The 19,020-nt window shown below is 41.5% G+C and overlaps 1 long non-coding RNA gene across 1 annotated transcript in view; it reads left to right on the forward strand.

Moving 5' to 3' along the window:
* LOC135571455 (uncharacterized) overlaps positions 1-12,682 on the forward strand; it is a 75,294-nt gene extending 62,612 nt beyond the window's left edge. Inside the window, exon 2 of the long non-coding RNA XR_010463829.1 lies at positions 12,093-12,682. This is a non-coding gene — a long non-coding RNA (uncharacterized LOC135571455). The remainder of the gene's footprint in view (positions 1-12,092) is intronic.
* Positions 12,683-19,020: the final 6,338 nt, after the last annotated feature.

Genomic DNA, 19,020 nt, shown 5'->3' on the forward strand with positions numbered 1-19,020 from the left:
GTGGTTTTAGAAGCAGCTAGGGTTGTCATAGGAGCTGCTTTTGTGGTTGTTTTAGGAGCTAAAGTGGTCCTAGAGGCTGCAGTTGTGGTTGTTAAAGCAGCTACAGTTTTTGTTGCAGGAGCTGCTGTTGTGGTTGTCATAGGAGCTAAAGTGGTACTATAAGCTGCGTTTGTGGTTATCGTTGTAGGTTTTGAAGTTGTAATGGTCGTAGGGGCTACAGTTGTTGTAGATGGAGCTGCACTTGTGGTTGTCGTTGTAGGTTTTGAAGTTGTAATGGTCGTAGGAGCTACAGTTGTTGTAGATGGAGCTGCACTTGTGGTTGTCGTTGTAGGTTTTGAAGTTGTAATGGTCGTAGGAGCTACAGTTGTTGTCGATAGAGCTGCAGTTGTGGTTGTCAATGGAGATACAGTTGATGTAGAAGGATTTGCATATATATTGGTTGTAGGAGCTACAATTGCTGTCGTAAAAGCTACTGTTTTTGCCGTAGCAGCTACATTTGAGGTAGGAGCTGCATTTGTAATTGTCGTAAGAGCTTCAGTTCTGATGGTCGTTGTTGTAGGAACTAAAATTATTGTCTTAGGAGCTTCTGTTGTGCCTGTTGTAGGAGCTTTAGTTACTGTAGAAGGAGCTGCAGTTGTGGTTGTCAAAGGAGCAACATTTCTTTCAGTTGTAGCTGTGGTTATCATAGTAGGTGCTGCAGATGTAGTGGTTGTAGGTACAGTTGTTATCATAACATCCGCAGCAGCAGCTACAGTTGTGGTAGTAGGAGCTACAGTTGTGAGTGTCATAAGTAAAACATTTGTTGTAGCTGCAGTTGTAGTTGTCGTAGGAGTTGCAGTTGTTGTGATTGTAGTAGGAGCTGCAGTGGTTGTCGAATGAGCTGTTGTTGTGTTTGTTGTTGTAGTAGGAGCTGCACTTGTTATTGCAGTAGGGGCTGCAGTAGTGGTTGTGGAAGCAGCTACAGTTGTTGTTGTAGGAGCTGCTGCAGTTGTAGTTATCGTAGGAGCTACAGTTGTTATAGTAGAAGCTGTAATTGCGGGGGTTGAAGGAGCTACAGTTGTGATTTCTGTTGGAGCTGAAGTTGTGGTTGTTGTAGGGGTTATAATGGTAGTAGGACCTGCAGCTAGGATTGCTGTTGTAGTTGCTGCAGTTATAGTGGTCATAGGAGCTGCAGTTGTTGTACTAGCTGCTGTTGTGGTTGCTGTAGGAGCTACAGTTCTGTTTGTCGTAGGAGTTAAATTGGTAGTAGGACCTGCAGTTGGGTTTGGCGTTGTAGGAGCTACTGTTGTTGTCATAGGAGCTGCAGTTGTCGAAGGGGATGTTGTTGTGGTTTTCGTAGGTGCTACAGTTGTTGTAGAAGAAGCTTCAGTTGTGGTTGCAGTAGGGGTTGCAGTAATGGTTGTGGAAGCAGCTACAGGTGTTGTTGTTGGAGCTGCTGTTGTGGTTTTCATAGTAGCTGCAGCAGTTGTAACAGGATCTACAGTTATTGTCATAGGAGCTGCTTTTGTTGTCGTAGGAGCAACATTTTTTGTATTAGTAGCTGTAGATGTAGTAGAAGCTGCAGTGGTTGTCATTGGAGCTGCTGTTGTGCTTGTTATAATAGCTAAAGTTGTTGTTGTAGGAGCTGCAGTTGTTGTTGCAGTAGTGGGTGCAGTAGTGGCTGTGGAAGCAGCTCCAGTTGTTATAGTAGGAGCTGCAGTTGTCTTAGGGGATGCTGTTGTAGTAGAAACTGCAGTTGTTGCTGTAGGGGGTATTGTGGGGCTTGTTGTAGATGTCATTGAAGCTGCAGTGATTGTCGTAGCAGCTGCTGTTGTGCTTGCGAAAGTACCTAAAGTTGTTGTTGAAGGAGCTGCAGTTGTTGTTGCAGTAGGGGCTGCTGTAGTGGTTCTGGAAGCAGATACAGCTTTTGTTGTAGGAGCTCCTGCAGTTGTAGTGGTTGTAGGAGCTCCAGTTGTTGTAGTAGAAGCTGTTGTTGCGGGAGTTGTAGGAGCTGCAGTTGTCGTAGGGGATCTTATTGTGGTTATTGCAGAAGGATCTTCAGTTCTGGTTGCTGTAGGGACTGCTGTAGTGGTTGTGGAAGCAAGTCCTGCAGCTGCTGCAGTTGTGGTGGTCATAGGAGCTACAGTTGCGATTTCTTTAGGAACAAATGTTGTGCTTGTCGTAGGAGTTAAAATGGTAGTAGGACCTGCAGTTGTGATTGGCGTTGTAGGAGCTACAGTTGTTGTCGTAGGAGCTGCAGTAGTCGAAGAGGATGTGGTTGTGGTTGTCGTAGGTGCTATAGTTGTTGTAGAAGAAGCTTCAGTTGTGGTTGCAGTAGGGGTTGCAGTAGTGGTTGTGGAAGCAGCTACAGGTGTTGTTGGAGCTGCTGTTGTGGTTTTCGTAGTAGCTTCAGCAGTAGTAGTTGTAACAGGATCTACAGTTATTGTCATAGGAGCTGCTCTTGTTGTCGTAGGAGCAAAATTTTTGTATTAGTAGCTGTAGATGTAGTAGAAGCTGCAGTGGTTGTCATTGGAGCTGCTATTGTGCTTGTTATAATAGCTAAAGTTGTTGTTGTTGCAGTAGTGGCTGTGGAAGCAGCTCCAGTTGTTATAGTAGGAGCTGCAGTTGTCTTAGGGGATGCTGTTGTAGTAGAACCTGCAGTTGTTGCTGTAGGGGGTATTGTGGGGCTTGTTGTAGATGTCATTGAAACTGCAGTGATTGTCGTAGCAGTTGCTGTTGTGCTTGCGAAAGTACCTAAAGTTGTTGTTGAAGGAGCTGCAGTTGTTGTTGCAGTAGGGGCTGCAGTAGTGGTTGTGGAAGCAGTTACAGTTGTTGTTGTAGGAGCTGCTGCAGCTGCAGTTATCGTAGGAGCTACAGTTGTTATAGTAGAAGCTGACATTGCAGGGGTTGTAGGAGCTACAGTTGTGATTTCTGTTGGAGCTGAATTTGTGGTTGTTGTCGCGGTTAAAATGGTAGTAGGACCTGCAGCTATGATTGCTGTTGTAGTTGCTGCAGTTGTAGTGGTCATAGGAGCTATAGTAGGAGCTGCAGTTGTCGTAGGGGATGTTGTTGTAGTAGAACCTGCAGTTGTTGCTGTAGGGGGTATTGTGGGGCTTGTTGTAGATGTCATTGAAGCTGCAGTGATTGTCGTAGCAGCTGCTGTTGTGCTTGCGAAAGTACCTAAAGTTGTTGTTGAAGGAGCTGCAGTTGTTGTTGCAGTAGTGGCTGTGGAAGCAGCTCCAGTTGTTATAGTAGGAGCTGCAGTTGTCTTAGGGGATGCTGTTGTAGTAGAACCTGCAGTTGTTGCTGTAGGGGGTATTGTGGGGCTTGTTGTAGATGTCATTGAAGCTGCAGTGATTGTCGTAGCAGCTGCTGTTGTGCTTGCGAAAGTACCTAAAGTTGTTGTTGAAGGAACTGCAGTTGTTGTTGCAGTAGGGGCTGCTGTAGTGGTTCTGGAAGCAGATAAAGCTTTTGTTGTAGGAGCTCCTGCAGTTGTAGTGGTCGTAGGAGCTCCAGTTGTTATAGTAGAAGCTGTTGTTGCTGGAGTTGTAGGAGCTGCAGTTGTCGTAGGGGATGTTGTAGTGGTTGTGGAAGCAGCTACAGTTGTTGTAGGAGCTCCTGCAGTTGTTGTGGTCATAGGAGCTACAGTTGTGGTTGTTGTAGGATTTAAACTGGTAGTAGGACCTGCAGTTATGATTGCTGTTGCTGTTGTAGTTGTTGTAGTGGTCATAGGAGTTACAGTTGTTGTACTAGCTGCTGTTGTGGTTGCTGCAGGAGCTACATTTGTGCTTGTCGTAGGAGTTAAAGTGGTAGTAGGACCTGCAGTTGTGATTGGTGTTGTAGGAGCTACAGTTGTCGAAGGGGATGTGGTTGTGGTTGTCGTAGGTGCTACAGTTGTTGTAGAAGAAGCTTCAGTTGTGGTTGCAGTAGTGATTGTGGAAGCAGGTACAGGTGTTGTTGGAGCTGCTGTTGTGGTTTTCATAGTAGCTTCAGCAGTAGTAGTTGTATCAGGATCTACAGTTATTGTCGTAGGAGCAACATTTTTTGTATTAGTAGCTGCAGCAGTGGTTGTCGTTGGAGCTGCTGTTATGCTTGTTATACTAGCTAAAGTTGTTGTAGGTGCTGCAGTTGTTGTTGCAGTATTGAGTGCAGTAGTGCTTGTGGAAGCAGCTACAGTTGTTGTTATAGGAGCTGCTGCAGTTGTAGTGGTTATAGGAGCTCCTGTTGTAGTAGAAGCTGCAGTTGTCGTAGGGGATGATGTTGTGGTTTTTGTAGAAGGATCTTCAGTTCTGGTTGCAGTAGGGGCTGTGGTACTGGTTGTGGAAGCAGCTACAGTTGGTGTTGTAGGAGCTGCTGTTGTGGTTGTTGTAGTAGCTTCAGCAGTTGTAGTGGTCACAGGATCTACAATTATTTTTGTAGTAGAAGCTGCACTTGTTGCTGTAGGGGGTTCAGTTGGGCTTGTTTTTGATGTTGTAGAAGCTGCAGTGATTGTCGTTGCAGCTGCTGTTGTGCTTGCTATAGTACCTAAAGTTGTTGTTGTAGAAGGTGCAGTACTTGTTGCATTAGTGGCTGCTGTAGTGGTTCTGGAAGCAGCTACTGGTTTGGTTGTAGGACCTCCTGCAGTTGTTGTGGTCATAGGAGCTACAGTTGTCGTAGTAGAAGTTGCAATTGCGGGGTTTGTAGGAGCTGCAGTTGTGATTTCTGTAGGAGCTGAAGTTGTAGTTGTCGTCGGAGTTATAATGGTAGTAGGACCTGCTGTTATGATTGCTGTTGTAGTTGCTGCATTTGTCGTGGTAATAGGAGCTACAGTTGTTGCACTAGCTGCTACATTTGTGCTTGTCGTAGGAGTTAAATTGGTAGTAGGACCTGCAGTTGTTATTGGCGTTGTAGGAGCTACTGTTGTTGTCGAAGGAGATTTTGTTGTGGCTGTCGTAGGTGCTACAGTTGTTGTAGAAGAAGCTTCAGTTGTGGTTGCAGTAGGGGTTGTGGAAGCAGCTTCAGTTGTGGTTGTAGTAGAGGTTGCAGTAGAGGTTGTGGAAGCAGCTTCAGTTGTGGTTGCAGTAGGGGTTGCAGTAGTGGTTGTGGAAGCAGCTTCAGTTGTGATTGTCGTAGGAGCTGCAGCAGTTGTAGTGGTAAAAGGATCTAAATTTTTTGTATTAGTAGCTGCTGCTGATGATGATGTAAAATCTGCAGTGGTTGTTGTAGGAGCTGCCGTTATGCTGGTTATAGTAGATAAAGTTGTTGTTGTCGGAGCTGCAGTTGTTGTTGCAGAAGGGGGTGCAGTAGTGGTTGTGGATGCAGCTACAGTTGTTGTTGCAGGAGGTGCTGCAGTTGTTGTGGTTGTAGGAGCTCCAGTTGTTGTAGTAGGAGGTGCAGTTGTCGTTGGGGATGTTGTTGTGGTTATTGTAGAATGATTTTCAGTTCTGGTTTCAGTAGGGGCTGCTGTAGTGCTTGAGGAAGCAGCTACCTTTGGTGTCGTAGGAGCTGCTGTTGGGGTTGTCGTAGTACCTTCAGCAGTTGTAGTGGTTGCAGGATCTAAAATTGTTGTTTTTGTAGAAGCTGTAGTTGTTGCCATAGGGGGTATTGTGGGGCTTGTTGTAGATGTTATAGAAGCTGCAGTGATTGTCGTAGCAGCTGCTGTTGTGCTGGCTATAGTAGCTAAAGTTGTCGTTGTTGTAGGTGCTGCAGTTGTTGTTGCAGTAGGGGCTGTGATAGTGGTTGTGGAAGCAGCTACAGTTGGTGTTGTAGGAGCTGCAACAGTTGTAGTGGTCGTAGGAGCTCTAGTTGTTGTATTAGGAGCTGCAGTTGTCGTTGGGGATGTTGTTGTGGTTATTTTAGAAGGATCTTCAATTCTGGTTGCTGTTAGAGCTGCTGTTGTGGTTGTTGTAGTAGCTTCAGCAGTTGTAGTGGTCGCAGGATTGACAAATATTTTCGTAGTAGATGCTGCAGTTTTTACCGTATTGGGTATTGTTGGGTTTGTTTTTGTAGTTAAAGTTGTTGTTGTAGGAGCTGTAGTTGTTGCAGATCTCGTTGGCGTTGTAGCTGCTTTAGTTGTCCTGGTCAAATGAGCTACATGTTTTTTACAAGGAGCTGCAGTTGTGGTTGTGGTATGGGCTGCTTTTCTGGTTCTGGAAGCGGCTAGGGTTGGTGTCATAGGAGGTGCTTTTTTGGTTGTTGTTGTAGCTAATGTCGTCCTAGAAGCTGCAGTTGTGGTTGTTAAAGCAGCTCTTGTTGAAGGAGCTGCTCTTCTGGAAGCTGTGGTTATTGTCGAAACTCCATGGATATTCCAGAATACGAACACTGATTTATGAGATGAATGGTTAGTATATTTGATGAGTACAGTATTGATTTTTCTACTCTTACTCTTCATCAGATGCGTGCAGTATGTTATAAATTCCACTTAAATTCGAGTAAACAAAATAATTATTATATGTAGCCACTCTCCTTATTGATTTTGAAGTACATTAGGTCAAACTTTACTATATGTGTCGTTATGTATGCTTTCAGAAATACTTCATAACATCTATATAACACCTAATGTCATTTGTCATAATCAGTCATATTCCCGCATTAAATTATGTTCATAATAACTTCAAAAGCACTACATAAATGTGTTAAGAAGCATCTATGACTGTATGTCATGCTTTATAAGGTTTTATAAATGTGGCATAACTCTGTGACATAATTACCCATGCCAAATGTGACGTAACCCACTACAGTGCATTTGGAAAGTTTTCAGACCCCTTGACTCTTTCCTCATTTTGTTAGGTTACATCCTTGTTCTAAACTGGATTAAATTGTTTTTTTCCCCCCTCATCAATTTACACACAATACTCCGTAATGACAATGCAAAAACAGGTTTTTAGACATTTTTGCAAATGTATTACAAATATAAATTGAAATATCACATTTACAGAATTTGAAGTGATCACCTTTGGTCATTCATAACATATTCTCTTAAAGACTATATCGCATGATGGCGTTATGTGTATAGTCTTTATGAATGTCTTATGAATGACTGAAGGTGTCTGACTTTGTGATGAAGCTGAACTTACTTTAAAGTCAGACTCCTTTGGTCATTCATAACACATACATAAATGCCTTATATCATATGATGCTGTACCTACTATGAAGTCAGACACCTTTAGTCATTCATAAGACATATAGTACCAGTCACAAGTGTGAACACACCTACTCATTCAAGGCTTTTTCTTTATTTTTACCATGTACAATGTAGAACAATAGTGAAGACATCAAAACTATGAAATAACAAATATGGAATCATGTAGTAAGCAAAAAAGTGTTAAATAAATCAGAATATAGTTTTACTACGCGATACATTTTTTTTAAAACGCCGCATTAGACAGGATTACCTAGACATACTGACCAGCTCAAATAGTCAGAAGTGTACTATATGGCAGACCAATCCAAACTCATCTCTCGGCATGTCCAGCCCACTCATTATCTCAGCCAATCTGTGGCTTTACCAACTAGCCTCGTAATTTAACAATTGTATTCATATTTATAGATGGCATACAAGTTTGTTATTAAGACACAAGAAAGTTCACGTTTCAGAAGGCATTTCTGGCAGAATACGCATTTAGATTTTTTTTTTTAAAGTTTACGTTCAAACGTCTCTCCTGTGAAGTAGTGACCCACTACATGTGCATAGTTTCCTAAAAATGGGTCACAAATGCCTTTTACATACAGTTTAAGTTGGAAGTTTACATACACTTAGGTTGGAGTCATTAAAACTCGTTTTTCAACCACTCCACAAATTTCTTGTTAACAAACTACAGTTTTGGCAAGTCCTTTAGGACATCTACTTTCTGCATGACACAAGTAATTTTTCCAACAATTATTAACAGACAGATCTTATAATTCACTGTATCACAATTCCAGTGGGTCAGAAGTTTACATGCACTAAGTTGACTGTGCCTTGAAACAGCTTGGAAAATTCCAGAAAATGATGTCATGGCTTTAGAAGCTTCTGATATACTAATTGACATCATTTGAGTCAATTGGTGGTGTACCTGTGGATGTATTTCAAGGCCGACCTTCAAACTCCGTGCCTCTTTGCTTGACATCATGGGATAATCCAAATAAATCAGCCAAGACCTCAGAAAAATAATTGTAGACCCCCACAAGTCTGGTTCATCATTGGGAGCAATTTCCAAACGCCTAAAAGGTACCGCGTTCATCTGTACAAACAATAGTACGCAAGTATAAACACAGCCGTCATCCCGCTCAGGAAGGAGACGCATTCTGTCTCCTAGAGATGAATGTACTTGTGCGAAAAGTGCAAATCAATCCCAGAAAAGCAGCAAAGGACCTTGTGAAGATGCGTATTAGGTAGTTGCTGTGGAATTGTTTGATTACTTGTTAGATGTGGCTGCATCTCGGAACTAGAAGCACAAGCATTTCGCAACACTCACAATAACATCTGCTAATCATGTGTATGTGACCAATACAATTAGATTTGATTTATTATAGCACACAGAGTGAGTACATGCAACGTATTATGTGATTATGTGTTATGTGATGTTTTTACTCCTGAACTTATTTAGCCTTTTGTTGTTGTAGGGATAGTTGTTTTTTTCCCAAATTCCATTTTCTTGGTTTTGTTTTTCCAGGTTTCGGATTTCCCCTATTTGTTTCTGTTTTTTTCACACTTTTTTTATTATAGAAAAACAACCAAATTAGATCAAAATTCAGAACAATGCATAAACCACATCAAGGTATGACTTTTGAGGTCTGGGAAAAATCTAAGAAACTTAGATTTTTGAGTGTAGTTGCCCTTTAATTCAGTGAGCATGTCCTGCACTGTTGTTTGGTTAGCGGGTTTTCAGTAAGCACACGTGATGTGATTCGTCGCAAATGGAATGGGTGGAGTATAAGGTCAGCAACACTCCGAATTTGATTTGATTTGATTTGAATTATTCAGAGCCCCGTGAAATGACACCATATACTGTATACATTCTACAGACCATACTGAATATTTTCTACAATACTTTTACTGCGGCACCCAGAATAGTTCTTGCTCTAAGCCAATATGTACAGTATTCCGTATACAGGGATTCGCATTGGGAGCATTTATTTAATTTTGGAACAAAACCCAAATTTAACAATGTTTCATATGTGTTCATTTTTAAGTGACATTTGTTTAAAACTTGTTAGGGCCGTGGTTCCGTGGTAGGAACATAAATCAGCGGAAATGTTCAAGTGCGCCACCTATAGTTGTTGATAAAACTCAAACTTTCATTAAAATGCACATACAATGTATTGAATTAAAGCTACACTCGTTGTGAATCTATCCACCAAGTCAGATTTGTAAAATGCTTTTCGGCAAAAGCATGAGAAGCTATTATCTGATAGCATGTATCCCCCAAAATACAGCAACGTCACCTAACGACAGATTTTGCGATAGCCGGGGGCTACTCAAAACGCAGAAATAAAATATAAAACATTCATTACCTTTGACGAGCTTCTTTCTTGGCACTCCTAGTTGTCCCATAAACATCATTTTGGGTCTTTTTTCGATTAAATCGGTCCATATATAGCCTAGATATCGATCTATGAATACTGTGTGAACAACGGAAAAAAATAGCTTCTAACGTAAGGTCATTTTTTTAAATTAAAAAAGTTGACGATAAACTTTCACAAAACACTTCGAAATACTTTTGTAATGCAACTTTAGGTATTAGTACACGTTAATAAGCGATAAAATTGATCAGGAAGCGATGTAAATTCTATAGGTGTCCGTCTGGAAATAATGTCCGGAGAAATCTCAACCAAAACATCCGGTCGGAGACCGGAGGAAATCGGCTCCCTTGTGTCGGTTTGACCAAGAAACAAAGCCGAAGCAAATGACAACACTCTAGACATCGTGTGGAAGCTGTAGGTACTGCAACCTCGACCTCATTTAATCCGGTTCACCGTTAACAATTCCTGGAAGTGGCGCATGGATATTTATTTCCATTTTCAGTGATCAGATTTTCCTGCACTTTTCGATGAAACGCACATTCTGTTATAGTCACAGCCGTGATTTAACCAGTTTTAGAAACGTCTGAGTGTTTTCTATCCACACATACTAATCATATGCATATACTATATTCCTGGCATGAATAGCAGGGCGCTGAAATGTTGCGCGATTTTTAACAAAAAGCTGCGAAAATTCGCAGCTTCCCTAAGAGGTTTTTAAATGTGTAAACAATTATTTTTCATATGATTATTGACACTTTTCTACTACTACGTGGGGGACTTTTATTTAGAACATTTCCGAAATTACGTGATCTGGAAATACATTTTTAGTGTTGCTGACGGGACACTGATCATGTGATGACTTTGCAAATCAAATGCCCCACTGGACAGCGAAAACAAATATGTTAACCTTTATTTGTTGTAATTATATTACTTTGTAGCAGTTAACCAGTTGAGCTGATAGACGTGTTGCACTGTTTCGCTATGACTTTTGAAAGCTATGACCTTTGGCTTTCACCTGGAATTGTTTATTTATGTCAACACATATGATCTAGTACACAATAAAATATAATAACACACACAAATATGTGAATGAATAAGCTTTTTCAAACATTATAATATGTCCATATGTAGTTATAATCCATTTTTAGAAACATCTACCCAAAATATTTTACATTCTTTATTACTTAACCAGACATGTCATGACATTAGTGATTGTCAAAATCTGTTACATTTGTGAACGTCTAAATCAACTATTTAAACAGTGTGTCCCTCTTGTCGACAAGGGGAGAAGGGCTATGTAAAGGACTTGTATTGTGTCGTCCTGAACATATGCTATATGTCTGCGTCTGATGTTAAATGACTTCTTCACTTACACTTAGGTGTAAGAAAGTGTGCAGGTCATATTCTTTATTGTAGTGCTATGACAGTTATATATTTAGATTTGCCTGCTCTAGACAAATTCAGCTATTGCTTTGCCATGTCTGTGCCCTAAGGCAGTCAAGCTGGGTAAGTGTTTTTGTAAGGACCACCTGTTTGAAGTAACATTGCAGTGAAGTGATATAAATCAATGTAATGATGCATCCGACCTCCAGAGGGAGGCATTAATACGTTTATTTGAAAGAGGACGTTTACGGGGTCCTAGGAAGGTATGGATGACAGTCTTCTTTTTATTTATTTTTTATTTAAACTAGGCACGTCAGTTAAGAACACATTCTTATTTACAGTAACATAAAATGGTGGGAAATCTATTTTAAAAAAGTAATGTGAACATATACATAGACTACCATTCAAAAGTTTGGTGCCACTTAGAAATGTCCTTGTTTTTGAAAGAAAGCACTTTTTTTTGTCCATTTAAAATAATATCAAATTGATCAGATATACGGTGTAGACATTGATAATGTTGTAAATGGCTATTGTAGCTGAAAACGGCTCGCAAAGCACCAGTCTCAACGTCAACAGTGAAGAAGCGACTCCGGGGTGCTGGCCTTCTAGGCAGAATTGCAAAGAAAAAGCCATATTTCATACTGGCCAATAAAAAGAAAAGATTAAGATGGGCAAAAGAACACAGACACTGGACACTGGACACTCTGCCTATAAGGCCAGCATCCCGGAGTCGCATCTTCACTGTTGATGTTGAGACTGGTGTTTTGCGAGCCGTTTTCAGCTACAATAGTCATTTACAACTATTGAAGCTGCCAGTTGAGGACTTGAGAGGCGTCTGTTTCTCAAACTAGACACTCTAATGTACTTGTTCTCTTGCTCAGTTGTGCACCGTGGCCTCCCACTCCTCTTTCTATACGTTTACTTTTGTTACTCAAGTAGTATTGTACTGGTTGTCTTCCACTTTAACTTGAATAATTTTCTATTTAGTATGACAATTGAGTACTTTTTCCACCACTGCCAAAATGTAGCTACCCAGCAGGCTCAGCTAAATATGAATCTCCTTAGATAAAGCCATGTCTCATAGTCACGTCATGAGGTTTGTAAATGATAGAGGAATATAATAATACAAATGTAATTAAGCCTCCCATTTAGAGTTTCTGGCGCAACACAGAAATGCCATTATCCAGATGGTGTGACAAAGGCATTTCCGAACAGACATGCTCATTTTCTTTGTTGTTACTTTTAAGGTTGGAACCAACATGTAGTATCTCCAGCAGGAAGAGGCAAGAACCATTCACCACCAGCTCAGGGACTAGCTACAATATTCACAGCCCTGTGTGACTTTTTGAAACTTAATGTATTTGAATTGTTTAAAAAAAGTACAAATAAATGGAAATATATGGTTTAAATGTCAGTGATAATTCCCTAAGTGTTAATACATTTGTGTTTGCATCATTTAGCCTTTATGTATGTGTTATGAATTACCAAAGGTGTCTGACTTAATTTTAAGTACAGTGTCACATGATATAAGGCATTTATGTATGTGTTATGAATGACCAAATGTGTCTGACTTTATAGTAAGTACAGTGTCATGCAATACAGACTCTTTATGGATGTTTTATGAATGACCAAAGGTGTCTGACTTAATTTTAAGTACAGTGTCATGCAATACAGACTCTTTATGGATGTTTTATGAATGACCAAAGGTGTCTGACTTAATTTTAAGTACAGTGTCATGCAATACAGACTCTTTATGGATGTTTTATGAATGACCAAAGGTGTCTGACTTAATTTTAAGTACAGTGTCATGCAATACAGACTCTTTATGGATGTTTTATGAATGACCAAAGGTGTCTGACTTAATTTTAAGTAGTGTCATGCAATACAGACTCTTTATGGATGTTTTATGAATGACCAAAGGTGTCTGACTTAATTTTAAGTACAGTGTCATGCAATACAGACTCTTTATGGATGTTTTATGAATGACCAAAGGTGTCTGACTTAATTTTAAGTACAGTGGCAATACAGACTCTTTATGGATGTTTTATGAATGACCAAAGGTGTCTGACTTAATTTTAAGTACAGTGTCATGCAATACAGACTCTTTATGGATGTTTTATGAATGACCAAAGGTGTCTGACTTAATTTTAAGTAGTGTCATGCAATACAGACTCTTTATGGATGTTTTATGAATGACCAAAGGTGTCTGACTTAATTTTAAGTACAGTGTCATGCAATACAGACTCTTTATGGATGTTTTATGAATGACCAAAGGTGTCTGACTTAATTTTAAGTACAGTGTCATGCAATACAGACTCTTTATGGATGTTTTATGAATGACCAAAGGTGTCTCACTTCAATCTAAGTATTACAGGATACTGAACAAAAGTGTAAATAAATTGGTGATTAACCCTGTGCTGATTAATGAAGGTTATCTCATTATCACAGGTTACTGTAGGGTGTGAGAGCTATTTAAATGGGTTGATAGACCTGCAAAACGTATGTTGTTGTGTGGGTGATTGTGTACTGAGGAACATGTATCTTGGTTCCAGAGATAAGACACTATGAATTTCTTTAGTTTGGGGGCTTTCATCAAGATAAGTGTTTCTTGGTAAAACATCATCCATAGGCTATTAAACACACAGCACCTTTAAGCCTGGGATATCAACCATTCAAAGTTGGGCTTTGTAGGATTGACAATAGAATTCTATAGGAGTGACCTTACAGAGTAAAGTATTTGACAGTGTCACTACTTAACACAGTCAGAAATGCATAATTATTGTTAAATCCTGCCCCTTTCCACAATTTATCTTCTTAAAATTAGAATTTAGACCTAACTAATGAAGGACAAGTTTGATGTGTTGGTCCACCAGACCTTCCGTTCATTTGGGTGGAAGTGTCTGGGAATGAGATGAGGTGTAATGTGACTAACATAACATCACTTTAGAGAGCATGCCATCCTTTATGAAGCATGTTATGTTCTGTTAATTACTGATGTCCCCTTTAAGGATGGAGCACCCTTGGTCATGCGCAGTATTGTTCTATGTTATTCTGGTACTAACTAGTTTGAGAAAATGTGAAGCTCCAGTTCAATTGCTTGTATTCCGAGTCTTTCTTATTACATAAATAAGTACTAAGTGTTAAGACACTACAATGGCGACGAGGATGATTACCTGCAGTGTGCATCACGAATACAGATGGAGTTCGTAGGAAGAGAGGAAGATTTTGACCCTGTAGCACAACAGCTAGCAAGCAGTGAAAACGAGGGGAGAGCTGACGAGAACGAGGCGGCAGATCAAAGACCCGTGGAGCCGGAGGTAAAGAGAATGGCTAGCATCGGGAAAATAGATGTGTTTGATGACACGCAAGAAAACTGGGCAACTTACATGGAACGACTGGAACAGTACTTCATTGCAAACGACATTGCTGATAACAAAAGAGTACCAGCGTTGTTGAGTTTAATTGGCCTAAAAACATACAGTTTGCTAAGAGATCTGACTGCCCCTCTGAAGCCCTCAAATAAAACATTCACAGAGATTGTGGAGATATTGCAAAATCACCTATCACCTAAACCACTCCTCATCGCGGAACGTTTTCGTTTCCACAAGAGAGATCAGAATGAGGGGGAGGGGGTTAGTACATATGTAGCAGTGTTGAAGAAACTGTCGGAACATTGCCAGTTGGGAGAGAACCTAAATGACACATTAAGGGATAGATTTGTTTGTGGACTGAAACATGAACACATTCAAAAACGTTTGCTCACGGAATCAGAGCTCACGTTTGCAAAGGCTGTTGAAATTGCTGTGGCTATGGAGATCGCGACTAAAGATGCATTTGAGTTGCAAAGTAAAAGAAGTACTGACCTGTCACAAATTTCCCTGCACAAGTTTTCACGCAGTCGACAGCGCCCCCGTGTTGCCGAAAAATGCAACAGGTGTGACAGAGATGGTCACAGAGCAGAGGATTGCCGTTTCAAAGACGAAATTTGTCACAAATGCAGTAGAAGGGGGCACATTCAAAGAGCATGCAAAGCAAAATTCAGTCACAACAGGAAAACTGAGAAAATTAAAGGGTCTGTGAATGCACTAGCAGAGAACAGTGGCAGTGATTCAGATGAACGATTAATTGGTACAATGGAGTTAAACACAGTGACTTCTCCCAGCAGTAGCATAATATGGGTGACACCAGATATCGAAGGCAAACCCCTCAAAATGGAGCTGGACACAGGATCTGCAGTGTCTATAATTTCCACTACTGTCTACAATGAGCATTTTAAGGCTATCAAGCTGAAGAACACAAATGTGTTGCTGAAGACATACTCAGGAGAGAGATTGAGCCCAATGGGGGTGTTGCAAGTCAGAGTGCATTATGGGGGGCAAACACAGCAGTTACAGCTGTATGTGGTGCCTGGAACTGGCCCCCATTATTTGGCAGGGAATGGCTTTCAAAAATAAAGCTGAATTGGTGTGACTTGAAAATGCTCCACACGTTCCAGTCCAAAGAGAAAGGCACAGACCAAACACTGGAACACTTGCGGAAGAAATACAACACAGTTTTCAGTGATCAGATGGGAACAGTAAAAGGCTTCACAGCAAAACTTGTACTAAGAGATGATGCAACCCCAAAATTCTGCAAAGCCAGATCTGTTCCATACTCCCTGAGACCAAAGGTGGAAGCGGAAATCGATCGCTTGCAGGATACAGGGATCCTGACGAAAGTGGACAGAAGCGAATGGGCCACACCCATAGTTCCTATTGTGAAGAAAGACGGGTCTGTTAGAATGTGTGGGGACTTCAAGGTAACTGTGAATCCAATGTTGCATGTGGACCAATACCCCCTACCACGTCTGGATGACATCTTTGCTGCACTAGCTGGTGGGAAACACTTCAGTAAAATCGATCTGAAACAGGCTTACCTGCAGCTACCGGTTGAAGAGAGTTCCAAACAGTACCTGACAATAAACACACACAAAGGTCTATACAGGTATAACCGCCTGGTTTTTGGCATTGCATCAGCCCCAGCCATTTGGCAACGAACTATTGACCAGATTTTGCAAGGAATCCCAGGAACCCAGTGTATCCTGGATGACATGATCATAACAGGACGCACCGACAAAGAGCACCTGGCTAACCTGGAAGAGGTCCTGAAAAGACTGAAAGAGTATGGTCTACAGGCAAACTTAAAGAAGTGTGAGTTCTTCAAAGACAAGATTGTCTTCTGTGGATATGAGATTGACTGCAATGGATTGCACAAAACACAGGACAAAATCGAGGCAGTGGTACAGGCACCACGACCACAAAATATCACAGAAGTGAGATCTTTCACGGGACTGATCAATTACTACAGAAGATTCCTCCCAAACCTTTCAGCAGTACTCCAGCCTCTAAATCAGCTCCTGGAAAAGAATAGGACATGGCGGTGGACAGAGCAGTGTGAAAATGCATTTCTGGAGGCAAAACGGCTCATAACATCTGAACAGGTCCTGATGCATTACGACCCTGAAATGCCAGTGAAGTTGGCTTGTGATGCGTCCCCTTATGGATTAGGGGCCGTCCTTTCACACACACTGAAAGATGGGTCAGAGAGGCCAGTTGCATTCGCGTCACGAACATTGAATGATGCAGAGAAAAACTACTCACAAATCGACAAAGAAGCACTGGCACTAGTGTGGGGCGTCAAGAAATTCCACGCATACCTATATGGCAAGCGTTTCACACTGGTTACAGATCACCAGCCGTTGCTTTCCATTTTCAGTCCAAAGAAAGGCATTCCGACAATGACAGCAGCCAGGTTACAGCGATATGCCCTGTTCCTTGCCAGTCATATGTATGACATTGAGTTTAAGCCGTCATCCCTCCACACAAATGCAGATGGATTATCCAGACTGCCGTGTACAAGAGAAAGACAAAGGAGGGTGGATGCAGTGGACATGTTCCATACCGCTCAGCTTGAGGCACTACCAGTCACAAGCACAGATATCAAACAGGAGACAAGGAAAGATGTGACCTTGTCAAAAGTGTACACCTACACCATGTCAGGATGGCCAGCTACTGGCAGAAAGGAGCTGACTCCGTATTTCCAGCGGAGAAACGAAATTACAACGTACCAAGGATGTTTGATGTGGGGAATGAGAGTCATGATACCCCAGAAATGCCAACATCTAGTCTTGCAGCAACTACATGAAGGTCATGTTGGAATTGTCAAAATGAAGCTGCTCGCGAGGAGCCACTTCTGGTGGCCAGGTCTGGACCAACAGATAGAAAATATGGCAAAGAACTGTAGTGGATGTTTGAAACCCTTCACATGCCTGCTCCTGTCCCAGTCCACCCATGGGAATGGCCCGCAGAGCCATGGCAGAGAATTCATGTGGACTACGCTGGTCCCTTTGAAAAGCACATGTTTCTGGTTATAGTTGATGCCCATTCCAAATGGCCAGAGGTGTTTTGCACTGACTCCTCCACCTCAGCTCAGACGATAGAGTGTCTCAGAACAACGTTTGCACGCTTCGGTTTGCCACTGCAGCTGGTAAGTGACAACGCGCAAGCTTTTGTAAGTGACGAGTTTACAAGATTCATGTCAGTAAATGGAATCAAACACTCAACCTCAGCTCCGTACCACCCTGCCACCAATGGGCTGGCAGAACGCTTTGTGCAAACCCTAAAGCAAGGACTCCGTGCAGCAAAACGAGACGAAGGGACTTTGCAAACAAAACTGGCCAAGTTCCTGGCCTCCTACCGAAACACCCCACATGCCACGACAAATGAAAGCCCAGCCGCACTGATGTTCGGGAGGCCTCTCCGCACACAGCTGGACATCATGAAGCCAAACAGGCGTAATGAAGTGCTGAACAAACAAGCCAAGATGCTCTCCGGTGGCCGGGAGCGCCATCTCCAAACAGGACAGGAAGTGATGGTGCGAGACTACAGAAGAGGAGGGAAATGGACAAGAGGGACCGTACACACACAAACGGGACCCAGAACTTACCAGGTTCAAGTGAGCCCAGACATAATGTGGCGGCGTCACATTAACCAAATGCATTCCACGGAAAACAGCACAACAAGAGAGAGAGAACAGGCACAGAGAGCTCCTGAGAGTGACACACAGGGAACTGTAGAGGACGGTGGGGCAGTAGAGAGACCCCAGGCTGAAAGAAGGGAACGTGTTGATGAAGGTGCTGCTATAGCAGACGCTATAATGGAACAAGCACACACTGAGGATGTTCAGGAGCCTCCAGACAATCCGAGGCGCTACCCAGAACGAAGGCACCGTCCACCAGACAGACTAGACTTATAAACAAACAAACAAAAACGAACTGTTCAAGTTCAAATTAAAAGATGCAAAATAACTACAAGAAGTTCTGGGAAATGTTTCAGTTGTGGTTTGGTAAAAGTAACTCTGATTGTATAAGAGAAGGAATGTTATGTTCTGTTAATTACTGATGTCCCCTTTAAGGATGGAGCACCCTTGGTCATGCGCAGTATTGTTCTATGTTATTCTGGTACTAACTAGTTTGAGAAAATGTGAAGCTCCAGTTCAATTGCTTGTATTCCGAGTCTTTCTTATTACATAAATAAGTACTAAGTGTTAAGACACTACAAAGCACATGTTTATATCATATTCAACATAGTGGGATATGTCACATTTGACATGAGTGATTGTCACACAGTTATGCCCCATTTAACCCTTTATAAAGCATGACATACGATTATAGATGTTTTGTAACACATTTATGTAGTGCTTATGAAGGTATTATGAAGGCTTTATGAAGCCTTTATAAGCTGAACGTCATTGAAAGCGGGATACTTTTTGGGTTTATACCTGGACATGGTCCGGTTTGTACAACTCAAAGAAGTGAATTGTCTCGTTGTCTAAATAAAACATTCTAAATACATATGTGCTCCCTTTTTCCCATGTTTCTTTGATGTCCTTTAAATGGTCATGTTTTGTGATTCTCAACTCATCTTGTGGTACAAGCACATTCATAGCTGCTTTATAACACCTCAAATTAATAAGGTGTCTGTCTGTGCACAATTTATAATGGCATATGGCATGGTTTTGAATGACACACATCATTCCATTCAATGTAATAATGTGACACAGAGGTTGGCAAGTGACATAACACCTTGTTATAACAGCTGGTATTTAGACTTATATACTGTAGCATATGACATTTTT

Source organism: Oncorhynchus nerka, linkage group LG4 (genome assembly GCF_034236695.1).
Source record: "Oncorhynchus nerka isolate Pitt River linkage group LG4, Oner_Uvic_2.0, whole genome shotgun sequence".
NCBI classification, from domain to species: domain Eukaryota; kingdom Metazoa; phylum Chordata; class Actinopteri; order Salmoniformes; family Salmonidae; genus Oncorhynchus; species Oncorhynchus nerka.